This window comes from Aethalodelphis obliquidens, unplaced genomic scaffold (assembly GCF_003676395.1).
Source record: "Aethalodelphis obliquidens isolate GAN/ISIS:26980383/991018 unplaced genomic scaffold, ASM367639v1 scaffold1, whole genome shotgun sequence".
Lineage (NCBI taxonomy): Eukaryota > Metazoa > Chordata > Mammalia > Artiodactyla > Delphinidae > Aethalodelphis > Aethalodelphis obliquidens.
In genome coordinates this window covers 21,828,660-21,844,767 of record NW_020837945.1, presented here as the reverse complement: position 1 = coordinate 21,844,767, position 16,108 = coordinate 21,828,660, and the positions used below count along the sequence as shown (strand labels likewise).

General features: G+C 34.8%; 1 pseudogene; it reads left to right on the top strand.

Moving 5' to 3' along the window:
• Positions 1-6,635, top strand: part of LOC113624743 (protein downstream neighbor of Son-like) — a 164,406-nt pseudogene extending 157,771 nt beyond the window's left edge.
• Positions 6,636-16,108: the final 9,473 nt, after the last annotated feature.

Sequence of the window (16,108 nt, the reverse complement as noted above, 5' to 3'; positions counted from 1 at the left end):
CAACTGACAAAGGATTAATCTCCAAAATTTATAAGCAGCCTATGCAGCTCAATAACAAAAAAAACAAACTACCCAATCCATAAATGGGCAGAAGACCTAAATAGACATTTCTCCAAAGAAGATATACAGATTGGCAACAAACACATGAAAGAATGCTCAACATCACTAATCATTAGAGAAATGCAAATCAAAACTACAATGAGATATCATCTCACACCAGTCAGAATGGCCATCATCAAAAAATCTGGAAACAATAAATGCTGGAGAGGGTGTGGAGACAAGGAAACACTCTCACACTGTTGGTGGGAATGGAAATTGATACAACCACTATGGAGAATAGTATGGAGGTTCCTCAAAAAACTGAAAATAGAGCTACCATATGACCCAGCAATCCCACTACTGGGCATATACCCTGAGAAAACCATAATTCAAAAAGAGTCATGTACTACAATGTTCATTGCATCTCTATTTACAATGGCCAGGACATGAAAGCAACCTAAATGTCCACTGACAGATGAATGGGTAAAGAAGATGTGACACATATATACAATGGAATATTACTCAGCCATAAAAAGAAACAAAATTGAATTATCTGTAGTGAGGTCAATGGACCTGGAGATTGTCATACAGAGTGAAGTAAGTCAGAAAGAGAAAAACAAATACCATATGCTAACACATATATATGGAATCTAAAAAAAAAAAAAAAAAAAAAAAGTTCTGAAGAACCTAGGGGCAGGACAGGAATAAAGATGTAGACGTAGATAATGGACATGGGGAGGCAGAAGGGTAAGCTGGGACGAAGTGAGAGAGTGGCATGGACATATATACTACCAAATGTAAAATAGATAGCTAGTGGGAAGCAGCCATATAGCACAGGGAGATCAGTTCTGTGCTTCGTGACCACCTAGAAGGTTGGGATAGGGAGGGTTTGAGAGAGATGCAAGAGGGAGAAGATATGGGGATATATGTATATGTAGAGCTGATTCACTTTGTTATAAAGCAGAAACTAACACACCATTGTAAAGCAATTATACTCCAATAAAGATGTAAAAAAAATAATAAAATAAAGTGAAAAGAAAAACAATGGAAAATAGGAAATAGTAAAAATAAGAAACGTTTAATAAAAATGGCATATCATCTTGGAATTTTAAGTATGTAAGCCCAAACTAAGCTATACATATATACAAATTTTAAAAATTCAAATTTTAAATATGATGTTTTAAAGCAAAAATTAAAACCAATATATAAGAGGAATTCTGCAAGAACAAAACCATTGTAGAAGGAAACAAATCAAAAATTGATTTAATTATGTGAGTCTGACTGTTATCTGGGTGTGAGGCAGAGGTGCAGATAGGAACAGGAATGGCACACCTATAATGTGTCTTGAAAATGTTCTACAGGAGAGACTGTTATACTTGTGAGACTAACTGAATGTGTCTGGGAGACAAAAGTCTTACTATCTCCCAAGCTCTCCAAGGAAACTTTGAAAATGATAGTCACATTTCTCTTAAGTCATACAAAGAGACAGTGAGGGAAAAGGCATAAATAAAGTTTAAGACTGAGATACCCAAAAACATCCCCTGTCCCAGACATGTTGAATTAAAGAACATTAGACTCATAGGAAAGCAAGGTACCCTAACTATAGATTTGGCAACATGATTAATACTACTGTTACGTAAGGCAGTTTGGTGACCTGTAGTGAAGTGAAATAATTAAGTTAGGAAATCTAGAACACAGAATAGGTCAAATGCAAGTATAATTTATAATTCCCCCATCTTCAAACACTTACCAAATGACACTCTGAGAAGGCTTATAGGTCTTTTAAGTTAAATCTCACTGCAGATTAGAGGAACACATAATACACCTGCTATTCTAGATAAAAAAATATCAACTGGATATTGCAGGTAAGGAAACCCAGAAAGAGGAACACAAGACAGATGAAGATTTCAAGTTTTAGGGTCAGTATCCCTTATGTCTAAACTTATATTAATTTTGAATATGAGTTTGAGAGGGTACCTACTATTACTATCAAAAGATGGAGGAAAACTTTCAAACGAGAAGTAAAATAGCACTTGTGTTAAGAGCATCTCAAAGACACATCTACATGGGATAAGTGTATAAACAAAAGTTTCTGAGTTGGAAATGAATTACTGGAAATCACATGAGATTTGCCTCATTTTCTCTATAATGTTGCATCCAATCACTGATTTGTTACTGGAGAAAATTAAATGCTCATGATTTGGCAAGAAACGGTAGCATCTGTACAGCTCAGATGGAAGATTACTGATTTTTTTTTCACTTATGTGCAATTTGGTCCCATCCACGTATAGACTTCTATATTCCTATTATATATTCTTTCCATAGCTCATTATTGGGAGAAGTAAAAATGGAACTGTCACACTGGTGGGTGTTTCAGGGTTCACACTGCTGGGCAACTCCCTCTATTTCAGGGAAGATTTAAGAGATGTATAAAAGAGCCCTGGACTTGTCCCCAGTCATTTTCATAGATCTATGTATTGTGTCTGGAGCTCCTGCTTTATGTGGGATTGTTGGATTTAAGGAAATTTTGAGAATTCCTTCTTGCTTTCATTCTCCATCTTTTATAGCCCCAAACTTGAATATCTCCAGCCTTAAATTTTATGCAAATTATACACTTCCTGAAAATAAAGTTTATAACACTAGATGTTCAAAGATCATGCAAACATATTAATATTACAATGATAGACAAATTACCCCAAATGATGAAAAATACTAATTTTGATATTGGATGGCAGTTTACCAAATGAGTTGATAATATGCCAGTTATATAACCAGAATCAAGGTATCTGCTGGGATTTCTGTTTCATGTGTGTCTCCAAATTCAGAGACTTAATAAATGGATAAATTTGAACTCTTGAGAAAATTTCTTTTTTAAACATCTTCAGGCTTATTCATATTCACACTATATAGAGTAAAATGGGGTGGGAGTTAACAGGAAGAATTGTTTGCCCAAAATACTGAGTCATGAAAACACTCATCATTTGATAACAGCTGTTAAATCTTACTGCTGAACAGCTGGAATATGTCAAGGAACAAAGCAGACAAATCTCTTCTCTCGTGGGGCTCAGGATTTAATGGCTTGTTTGTGTGTGACGAAAGGAGGAATAAACCAGTTTATCTAGCTACATTTAATTCAAATAATGATCGTAGTCTGACTAATCCAAGGGGATTATAAAATCTGCAATGTTTTTTTGTTTGTTTGTTTTTCAATTGCTACGTGGCATACCTGCAGAAAGTAATAAAAATCTTAAGTGTATGGTTTGATGTTTGATATATAACCACGTAATTCCCCCCGCATCAAAATACATAACATTTTAAGCACTTCAGAATCCTATCTTGTGATCCTTCTACAGTACTATCAATTCCCCTGATAAAGATGACTACTTTTTTTTAAAGGTTTGCCTTTTAATTAATTAATTAATTAATTTATGGCTGTGTTGGGTCTTCGTTTCTGTGTGAGGTCTTTCTCTAGTTGTGGCAAGTGGGGGCCACTCTTCATTGCGGTGCACAGGCCTCTCACTATCGCGGCCTCTCTTGTTGGGGAGCACAGGCTCCAGACGCACAGGCTCAGTAATTGTGGCTCATGGGCCCAGTTGCTCCGTGGCATGTGGAATCCTCCCAGACCAGAGCTCGAACCCGTGTCCCCTGCATTGGCAGGCAGATTCTCAACCATTGCGCCACCAGGGAAGCCCAAAGATGACTATTTTTATTTCTATCACTGGTGATTAGTTATGCCTGACGTGGCATTTCTTACTTTTTTTCATTCCAGGTTGTATCTGTGAGATCCATCAGTGTTTTACATGTAGCTTTTTTTTTTTTTTTTTTTTTGCGGTACGCGGGCCTCTCACTGTTGTGGCCTCTCCGGTTGCGGGGCACAGTCTCCATACGTGCAGGCTCGGCGACCATGGGTCACGGGCCCAGCCGCTCTGCGGCATGTGGGATCTTCCCGGGCCGGGGCACGAACCCGTGTCCCCTGAATCGGCAGGCGGACTCTCAATCACTGCGCCACCAGGGAAGCCCTACATGTAGCTAATTTTGCTAAGCCTTTAGCCTCCCTGCTACTTCTTTCTGCTGTAATTCTTGGTAATTCTTCATCTAGCATACAAGTAATTTACAGGTAAGCAAATATTTGAAGGAAGGAGAGCTGGCACAGTTTGAGATTAATTTCATCAATGTTTCCTCCTCTCCATGATTCTATCCTCTAGATTTAGCTGCTTTGTCTACCATGAATTCAAATCTCAGATTCCTCATCCCATTTCTCTCTTCTGCATCTCAAGTTTCTCCCTTTTCTGGATTTTCTTCCACCATTATACAGACATACATGGATGTCTTTTACAATGAAATCTATCACAAACACATGTGCATGCATGTATGCTCTCATGCCAAACATCTCTCTTTCTTCACATTTCTCTCCAGCTATTTATCCATTTCCTTATTTCTTTCACCCAAATCTCTGGTTTATCACCTCCTTTCTCTTCTTATCCCACTTCACTCCACACCATTTCACTCAAACTGCTTTTATCCATATCACTAATGACACTTATATTGCTGAATTTTGTGTTTGCTAGTCTGTAAACATCTTTATCAGCTAGTCAGCATCATTTGATGCAATTTTTAATTTCCTCTATACCAGAAGATTCTTCTTTCGGCTTTGATGTCACATTGATCTTATATGTATTTTTAAGATTTCTTTATCCACTGGGTGGACCACTGACTATAAAGAATAAAGAGTAAAAGGAGAGACCCATGTTAGGTGACTATTACAGCAATCCGTAAGTGACTTAGTCTTAGACTTAAGTGCAAAGAAGGATAGAGAGGTAAACACACACAATCAGGACATGTTTTCTAATTAGAATAGAAATTAAAGACACTATAGGCTGGTGAGGGAAAGGAAATAATGTCTCAAAATGGCTTTATTTTTAGATATGATAATTGGCTGAGTGTGGGTACAGCTACCCAAAATGAACATTTGCCAAAAGAGATCTGTGAAAATAAAATTTCTCATTTAACTATGTCAAATAGAGGATAGGATATACAAGTTTTACAGAGTTTGATATATAAATGTGAAGTCCTTGGAATATAACGTGAGCCATAGAGAAGGACCTTTGGAAAAAAAATAGATAGCAAAAAATAGGGGGAAACAGGATTGAGCCCTCCCTTTTCCCAATATTTACAAATAGATCTCAGAAGATTAAACAGTTACTGAATTGCTTCAGACTACACAGACATCCTTCTGCAAATCTGATATTCCATCTTCAAGTACTGAGTTACCTGTGAACTGAAGTATTAAAACTTGACTCCTTTTCACTCCTTCTCAACTCTTTTCCTAGGCAGATCATTTGAAAGCATAGGAAGTAGTCTGAGGTCTTGTCCAGCTTTGTAGGGCAACAGAGTTATTGGGTTGGTCAAAAAGTTCATTTGGGTTTTTCCATACCATCTTAATGGAAAAACCCGAATGAACTTTTTGGCTAACCCAATAGTTTGTCTCAACATAAACAGAATCTCAAAATCCCACAGAGATCCACTGGGCCTTAATCAGAGCCTTACCTATCAGGTATACCCTCCAATGCCACCTTGCCTTGGCTACCACTGTTTCCTTGTGTTGAAGTTGATAGAAAAATGGCTGGAGAGACAAGACCTTAGTCAAATGATGAAAACCTGCAACACATTTAAATTGGTGACTGGTCTGTATGCTTTACGTCTCTATATAATCTGCTGGAGATGAACTTTGCCCGTGTCTATGCTTGTACCTATCAGTCTACTATCCCATTTTGCACAGCAGGATTAGTAGGAAATGACATAATCATGACTCTCATATCTCCTACACCTAGAGGTGTAAGAAGAGCTATGAGAAAATGAAGGTATTGAATTCTCTCTGCCTTTAATAAAAGAAAATGGCTATAAGAAAAAGAAAGCATCTGGAACAAGCTTGGGACACAAGAGGGAGATGCTAGCATTCAGTGATGAAGGTTAAGTAGATTTTTCTGGCTGGAAGAGATGAGAGTGAAAGATAAAATTTAAGAACAAGACATATTTTCTATCAACATAAGTAAAGAGAAACATGGATTACAGACTTAGTCTACTGTGTTGGTGAAAGAAGTCAACACCTTTACATTGCTAAAGTTTTTGATCAACTGTAAGAACTTAATTGCTAACTCAGGTCCATAGGCATGACTTCCACCAACCCTCTTATCCCCTACAGCTTTCCAAGGTGCCACAATACAAATGTGTAAGGCATGAAGTGTAAATATGAAAACACAGGCTCTTTCTGGATATAAAGATTAATTTAGTTTGGAGATTGTAAGTCTTATCATGCTTTATTCTCTACATTTTGTGACCATGCTACTCAAATCTTCAGAGAGTGGGTCTTTTTCTGTAGGACTATATACACATGAGCCAAATACAATATTTCATATCTGCCTGCCAACAGATAAGGTACTGGATAATAAGACTGTTCATAAGAACCTTGCCGACTATGATCTACAACTAAGACGCTGGACCAATTTAGCCAAATACCATTACTGGGGAAATCATCTTTACAGCATTTGGAAATGAGTGACTACATTTATCACTGGAGATCTGAAACACCAAAGTAACCCTAAAAGGAAACTCTGAGGGAAAAAAAGCCTTCTAGCAAGGATATTCATGGTTCTTAAACTACTGACTTTAAAGTTCATTTTGGAAAGGAATATAACAAAAATATTCAAATGTTGTTTATAAACAGTATCTTTTTACATTACCTTTTATTACATGCACTAAGCAACAGGATTAAGGTTTTAAATCAACATTTTCTGTTTTTACTACTTTAAGTTAGATATTCAGATATGACTATAACTCAAACTTAAAAAAAAAACCCTCAAATAATGCAATTGAGAATTCTAGATCCCTACAACTTCATTATAAACTTAGTAGAAAATTAAGTTAATTGGGGCTTCCCTGGTGATGCAGTGGTTGAGAGTCCGCCTGCTGATGCAGGGGACACGGGTTCATGTCCCAGTCCAGGAAGATCCCACATGCTATGGAGCGGCTGGGCCCGTGAGTCATGGCCGCTGAGCCTGTGTGTCTGGAGCCTGTGCTCCGCAACGGGAGAGGCCACAACAGTGAGAGGCCCGCGTACCGCAAAAAAAACAAAACAAAACAAAAAAACAAAAAAACTAAGTTAACATCAGTGTTACCTTGAAACTGGAAAATTGAGGCTAAATAGTAGCAGTTACCTTATGGTGTTATGGCTAATGGTATCAGGGCAAAACTATATTACTTTAACAATTTACTTAAGATTAGTAGCAGGTTCTAATTTTGTAAAGGTAGATGACAAATATAAAGTATCTACTGAGCTCAATGTTCATGATTCTACCTTAGCTTCTTTCCTTCTGATTTCAAATTCCTATATTCTCAAATATATTAAATTTATATTTTAAAACATGTTGATTCAGACAAGGTATTATATTACATTAGGTATTATATATATATAAGGTAATATATAGGTATTACATAAGGTATTATATAATATACATAATTACCTAAGGGTAATATTGATATATATTATAATAAGGGTTTATATTATATTGTAAGGGTATTATATTCCATATGGAATAGTGTTAAGAGTTGTAAAGTATGCTTAGCTGTCATGGCAAAGTAGTGCTTAATGTGTTTATAAATTAAAAAAAACATGAAAAGGAAGGCAAGGGAAGGTAGAATTTTGGTGTCTTGGAAACAAGTATAATAAAATATTTCAAGATCAATAAGCTATCTCCTGCATAAACAGTGGTGGGAAATTGACTAATATTGTATCAGAAAGGAGGCGACAGGGACTTGTCAACATGGAAGCAACTGGTGATCAAGAAATAATGTTGGTGACAGGGAAAGATGAAACTCAAAGTACAGTAGTTTGAGAAGAGAATGAGTTTGAAAAAAAATGAGACTACTTAAAACAACTCTTTAAAGAAGTTTGTTGAGGACAGGTGAGGAAACAGTTACATTTAATTCTTCGGCACTTTGAAAAACAAAGACACAATGAGAGACAGTTCTGGAGTAATACAACATGAAAATGAGGAAGGAAATTTATTATTAAAGCAGAATATTTAGACCAAGAACGGAGACTTTTAGGCTACATCTACCTGTATAAGGAATGGGAGAAACATTTTGTAGGACTTTCTTTTCTCTGTAGGGAAAAGAAATTGGCTCTTTTTTTTTTTTTTTTTTAACCTGACCTGCACTATGTAATTCTTTAGAAGAGCTGCCTGTCTTGGCTAAAATAAGCCTTATGATTAAGTTATTCATTGATAGACTTTTGGGAGCACATCCAAATTGATTCTTAAAAGTCCTAAATCAAATAAAAACAGTGATTCTGACATGGAGATGTCTCCAAATAGTGTACAGTTCTCTGACACTCAGTAATTCTTCCCACCCCATGCCAGCTCCTAGAAATTAGCCACAGTTCTGGAAGACAACAGGCTCAGATGATAATCCATTAAGGTTACAAAAGAAGAAAAAGAGAAAAAAATCAGACAAATCAGTAATCAATCAACCAGTCAAGATAAGTTGCGGCTTACAGTTAAGTTTCCTATTTTATGTATCTTCTTTTTTATTACTCAGAATCAGTGATGGGCAAGGATCTGGGTATTTCTCCTTGCCTTGACTAGGTATTCTTTTTCTGAAATGAATTTTTCATTGAGGTTGACTTTTGAAAACTAGTGGTTTACACTCACATTTTACTAAGCTTTTTTTGTCTGTTAGATATATTTAGGATTTGTTTTCTTTACAATGATGGTATTTGATCCACATTTTAAGCTTGTTGGCCTGAAACAGATAAAGGCAAACCTGCCTACTGAAGTTAATGTTGCCTGCGTGACATGAAGCATCTCCATGCAAAATTATAGGCCAGCCACGTTCTATACTGAATTTTGGAGTAAAATAACAAGATACAATGTGGTCATGTTTCATCATCTGTTCACAAATGTCCTTTTTGGATTTTGAGGCAAAGGGTGGCTGATTAAGGACAGAATCACTTTTGAAGAACCTGATGTTACAGATGTCTATGTTTTTAATGTATCTGTATCCATTATTGGCTTGACTAGTGATTTTCCCATTTCATTGTTACAAACATTAACTAAATCTCATATTGCATTTCTAGATTTTCATATTTTGAAGTGATGTCTCAATAGGTTTTGTTGTTGTTTGTTTGTTTTTCCTTTAATCATAGAAAATGTTCCTACTTAGGAGCAAAAAAAAAAAAAAAAAAAAACCAAAACAAAGCTCCCTCATGCTCGGGAATGAGCTGATTATTTGTTGTAATTCTGAACAAATAGGAATGATAATTTAAATAGTGTTTCAAATGTCTGAAAGGAACATTAGCATTCAAACTAAAACCATAGCATTTTAATATTCTCATCAGGGCTGATCAGTTAATAAAAATGGGTCATTAGAAAATAACTAGCTAGGCCTCTCATTAAGGCACAAATAAGCCAAAATAATATTAATATCCTCCACATTTGCCTAATATTCATGGAGACGATAGTAGTCAAGCACTGACCTCTTTCCAATCTTATTAAATTTTCCTAATTGTATATATATTGTATGTTTATTTGTTGATATAAAACACGGGGGAGGGCTTCCCTGGTGGCGCAGTGGTTGAGAGTCTGCCTGCCGATGTAGGGGACACGGGTTCATGCCCTGGTCCAGGAAGATCCCACATGCTGCAGAGCGGCTGGGTCCGTGAGCCATGGCCGCAGAGCCTGCGCGTCCAGAGCCTGTGCTCCACAACAGGAGGGGCCACCGCGGTGAGAGACCGTGTACCGCAAAAAAAAAAAAAAAAAAAAAAAAAAAAACACAGGGGAGAGAGAAAATGTTGGAGGCAGAAAATGAACTCACAGTCAGTCACGTGATTGCGTAAAACTGGGGTAAAACTGGGGTCACTGGCTCTTAGCAAGTCAAGTGGACATTGTCAGGGCTTTTCTAATTTGACTTAGCAGCAGACCTCTTACTCCATCTCAGATAAAACTGTCCCCGGGGTGGCACAGTCCTTACACTCTCCTGATTGTCCAGCATCTCCTTCTTTGTATCATCTTTGCCTTCATCCCTGAACCAACTAGAACACTGAGTTATCCATGATGATGCTTTATCCTTCATTCCCCACATCCAATAAACACAAGTCCTTGGAGATTCTCTTTAATAATCTACAGTTCTCATCTACTTTTCTTTATTCCACTGTTTTGGCCCAAATCACCAAATTCTGTGGTCTGGACACTATAATTGCTGTTTTTTTACTGGCTTCCACCAATGAATTCACACTTCTAGCTACACACCATCAATATTTACTGAGCAAAAATGTATTTTTTCACCCTTGTGCATATTACAGTAAAAGAGCTTCTCATTACTTTAAAATAATAATTTTTAAAATAACCAATGACATGGCTACCATCCCATGCCATGTACCTTCCCAGTGTGTTTTCACCCTTGTCACACATTTGTATTCCATGATACAGTCTTTCAGATATTCCTTATGAGAAAATATGGTATGTTTTTTTCTGGACTCAGCATGCTTTACTTACTGTCTTAGTCTTTCTATATTTCTGTTTTGGCTAACTCTAATTTGTCATTTCAGTATCTGCTTAAAAGTTACATTACAATTAAGCATTTAATGACTTTTAAAACTGATTGAGTAGCCAGAGTATATGGATTCATAACATGCTGCACTTTATGTTTTTAAAAATTTATAACATACTTAATAATTTATTTGACTGCCTATCACAGTAAAGTATATGCTCTAGGAAATAAGGGATGAGATGTCTTGTACACTAATATATCTATAGCATTTCTTTATTGTTTGCTAGATAGATGATAAAATGGTCACAAATGAATTAATTATTAAATGATTTAATACCTCTTACCTTATAATTCACTTGATTTTTGGAAGATATGGAAATGCAATTGATGTTAGACCTCCAAATGAATTAATAACTGTTCTTTATGGTAAGAAGTATCTTTTATTCCATAAAAATCCCCATTTATTGTGTTAAGATCTTAGAATAAGGTAGATGATTGTTTTAAAAAATCAGTAAAACACTCTAAGAATATGTATAAGGGCATTGGTTAAGCATTCTGGAATGAACATACCAGTTTATAGCTGCTTTTTTAAAAACAAACTTACACTAAATGAGTGGGTTTAAACAATAAATAAACTCAAATACCAAGAAAATGAGAAAAAGAAAACAACAACAAGCTTTGGAAACAGGAAAGTATAGGGCTAATAAATAAACAAATGAATAAATAATATTATGCAAAAAAAAAAGAATAACACTGAAATTCTCAGAATGGCTCAGGAATTTGATGAGCCAAGTAACTAAGTACCTCTGAAATTTTGGGGTGCCTGTGAACCTGACAGCCGGAGTAATCATACGAAATCTGTAAAAACAGAAAATAGACTCATGATACTCTTTACCATCCTTTACAACTGGTAAACTCCCCTTCGCCCCCTTGAAGAGTAAACTGTAAATTTCCTCTTTGGAGACACTGAAACAGAAAAACTTAGAAGGGATTCTAAGACACAGTGGAGATTAAAGATGCTATGCTTTAAACATGGAAATAATTATAAAGTTTATGTTCAGAATACAGGTGAGACTTCCTCCCAAGACCCTTTCTCCCACTGTGAGAACATGGTAGCCAGGCTTAAAATCTCATGCAAGAGACCAAAGAATTGCTTTCTGGTAATAATTAGCTTTCTAAGAGAAAAAAAAAAAAAAGTGCAGAAATACTGTTCTTTGAGATGTCCTTTTATGTAAGGGTCTGGAAAGATCACAATAGAATTAAAAATCAACAAACTCTGTTAACCCAAATAGAACGTCCAATTAGCTAAGATACGGTCTTAGTCTTTAATATGAAGGAAGAACCCAGTCTCACCAGACATTGGCAGAAAACCTTTAACATGAAACATATACCAGAGCAAGCAGACACACATAAAAAAGAAATAAAATTCAGGGAAAAGAAAAAAGGCAAAATTATAGTTAATTAAATAATATTAATGTACCACAAAATGAATATTAATTAGATTATCCATGCAAAACACCAATAGATTCTACAAAGAAACAGTAGGAGGACTTGAATAGTACTTTCTCCAAGAAATAGACAAAATTGTTAAACTAGATGGAAGTACTAAGTGGAGAGTTATACTTCTGGTGGAAAGATAAGGTATATTTTATTGTATATACACAGAAAATTAAGCAAAGAGCAAATGAGACTATTATTAATTTAGAGAAAACACAAACTGTATACATAAGGGAATAAAATCATAATATGATAGATTTACATCTATAAGTATTAACTATGTGTCCTTTACAATGTTATCATGTAATACTGAAGTAGCATGAAATTATGATACAATTATATCAAAAAATACATGAGGAATTGTGTACACGTGGGGAGAGATATGAGGAGCTAACTGTATTTCTCTTTTTTTTTTAATATCTTTATTGGAGTATAATTGCTTTACAATGGTGTGTTAGTTTCTGCTTTATAACAAAGTGAATCAATTATACATATACATATGTTCCCATATCTCTTCCCTCTTGCGTCTCTCTCCCTCCCACCCTCCCTATTCCACCCTCTAGGTGGTCACAAACCACCAAGCTGATCTCCCTGTGCTATGCAGCTGCTTCCCACTAGCTATCTATTTTACATTCAGTAGTGTATATATGTCCATGCCACTCTCTCACTTTGTCACAGCTTACCCTTCCCCCTACCCATATCCTTAAGTCCATTCTCTAGTAGGTCTATGTCTTTATTCCCGTCTTACCCCTAGGTTCGTCATGACATTTTTTTTTCTTTCTTAGATTCCATATATATGTGTTAGCATACGGTATTTGTTTTTCTCTTTCTGACTTACTTCACTCTGTATGACAGACTCTAGGTCCATCCACCTCAATACAAATAACTCAATTTTGTTTCTTTTTATGGCTGAGTAATATTCCATTGTATATATGTGCCACATCTTCTTTATCCATTCATCTGTTGATGGACACTTAGATTGCTTCCATGTCCTGCCTGTTGTAAATAGAGCTGCAATGAACATTTTGGTGCATGACTCTTTTTGAATTATGGTTTTCTCAGGGTATATGCCCAGTAGTGCGAGTGCTGGGTCGTATGGTAGTTCTATTTGTAGTTTTTTAAGGAACCTCCATACTGTTCTCTATAGTGGCTGTATCAATTTGCATTCCCACCAACAGTGCAAGAGTCTTCCCTTTTCTCCATACCCTCTCCAGGCAGTCACATCAATAGATTTTTAATTGTGTTACTTGACTGTCCTCCAGAGGTGTTTTATTCATATTCTCAAATAATTATATGAGCAAATTTCACCAAGAAGATAATTTTTTATCACATTTAAAGGGCCTAGGGAAAATTTCTTCCTTAACTCCTTTTTAGGTAAATGGAAATAAATTTGGTATTATCTAGCCTATACTTTCAATTCTAAATCATATTTAGTTTATTCACAAATATTTATCTCTGAAATATTTATTTTAAGCTCTAGTCCTATCTTCTGAAAGAAATTTCATTCTGTATATTTTATGATGTGAGCATTTAATGAGTGTGATATTGGTTACCTCAAATCAATACAGCCATGACTTACTTTATTATGTTATTTAATGTGGTAAGGGAAAAGTGGTTTTAAGCTGTGTTATTTAAGAATATATAACTATTAAACACTGATACTGTTTTAAATTATACTATTTCCATTATATAATTTTGAAATAGTATTTATCAATGAAAAGAAAAGAAAAACAGGCTGACTCTAATTTAAAAATCACTTTCATACAGAATTATCATTTACATATTGTGTCAAGGAGAGTGATAAACAAATGTGGGTATAATGTTTCTGGTGCAGTTCTCGCAAATCAATGAGTTTGGTTTTACAAAGAGTAAATATATATGCTAATAGAGCATTTTCTTATGTTCTATAAAATTTATTTAATGAATAAATCATCAAAAATATGTACCTTGCTTCTTAACTAACTTTATATAGTTGAAAACGACATGAAAGTAAATAAGGGAGTAGAGGAGAGAGATTGACATGCATCCCAGCAACAGATCAGAATTTTTCTTCATATTTCTCTCACTTTTCCCTCTTGTTCAATAACCAAGTATTGATAGATGTCCCAACTAAGTAGTTTTCAAATTCTGTCCAATTCTCTATCCCCACTATCACTGTTCTAAATCAGGACTTTGCCATGTTTGCTCAACTGCATTTTAACAACTCAACAGAGCCAGCTTATTTCATTATCCACACCACTACTGTATTTATCATATTATTAAGAATTTATACTATTATGTTTAAAATAAATAAAATAAGCTACAAGGATATACTGTATAACACAGGGAATATAGCCAATATTTTATAATAATTATAAATGAAGTATAACCTTTACAAATTGTGAATCACTATGTTATAAACCTGTAACTTATGTAAGAGTGCATATCAAATATATCTCAAAAAAACAAATGTGTGTGTATATATATGTGTGTGACTAATACATTCATAGATTAATATGAATATATATTTTTGTGTGTCACTCCTTCAATATTTCCACACAGCCTGTAGGTATAAAACAAAATATCTTTAAATGTTATACAAGACCCTTCATAATTCAACACGAACTTGTCATTAGAGACTCTCCAATAAAATCAATCTTTCTACTAATATCATTATATTTACACAATAAACACTATATAAGCATTTATAATTTTGTACTTAATTTCCCTCTTCTTTCCTGAATATCCTCTACAAACTATAGCATATCAGAAAAACTTGCACAGAAAGTTTAAGCTCAAAAGTTTCCTTTTCTTTATCTCTTGTCCTTCACCCTCTTCCTGAGCAATTTGGGTTATTTTTTCTCTCTGTTCCTAGTGTGCCATCTACACACTTCTCATATCAACTGAAAATATGTTTAAGTATAAATATGTATATTTGTTTCTGTGTGTTTAAATTGTTTATTTTTACCTCCGTACATTGCTATAAGCTTCTATTCTTCAATTTAAATTTTGTATCTGTATTCCCAACCCTTTAGAATGAGAATATAAAAGAATAACTTCATAAATATTTATATATTTAATGAAAAACTCTCATTACAATATCCTCAAAATATTCTGTAAAAGTAAAAGAATGTATGTGAAGTTATATTAACTTTAAGAAATCATGTGGAATGTTAAAGAACAGTTTGTCTTCTGTATACATGTAAAACAGATGGACAATAATTTCAAATTCACTTTTTCTGCTACCCAATTAAATTGGTCTCAAAAACAAGCCTTCATTAGCGGTAGAAATAGAAACTGTTTATTCAGGGCATACTGTTTAACAATTAACCACTCTGCATACAAGTGAGGTCAGAAGGTTCTCCAATGAAAACCAGTGTGCTTTCTCATATTCATCACTGGGCTTCATTATGTTATGAATGGCATGTGCTATGGTAGCAAGTTTTAGATTCTTGTTTTATTCAACAGTAATACTCAGTGATCATTCATTAGTAAAGCATCCTATTGGAATTCTAAAGAGTGAAGGATGTAATACCTTAGCAAATATGGCTAAAAATCATACAGTTAACTATTTAAAAAATAGATTGTTTTGTTGCATCAGAGTTCTACTAAAGATGAGAAAATAAACAAAGGTGGGAACATATATTTATAGTAGTTACAAAATCACTTGAATTTTGTAGATGAGCATTTATTCCATTCAACAAATACTTGCTTTGTTACATAAACTCAACCAAATTAGACTGTTGGAAATTCTAAAAATAAAATACTGAACCTGAAAACTAATTCATTTAATCAAGAAGCTACAGAAAATTTTGTGAATGAGTATTACATGCAACTAACTCTAATTCAATATGACTTTGTTTCTGTACACACACACACACACACACACACACACATACATAAATTGACATACAGAAAGGCAATTTTGTTGGAGTATACAAATGGGAATAAAATCCAAATGAATATAAGGCCAGAAACTATCAAACTCTTAGAGGAAAACATAGGCAGAACACTCTATGACATAAATCACAGCAAGATCCTTTCTGAC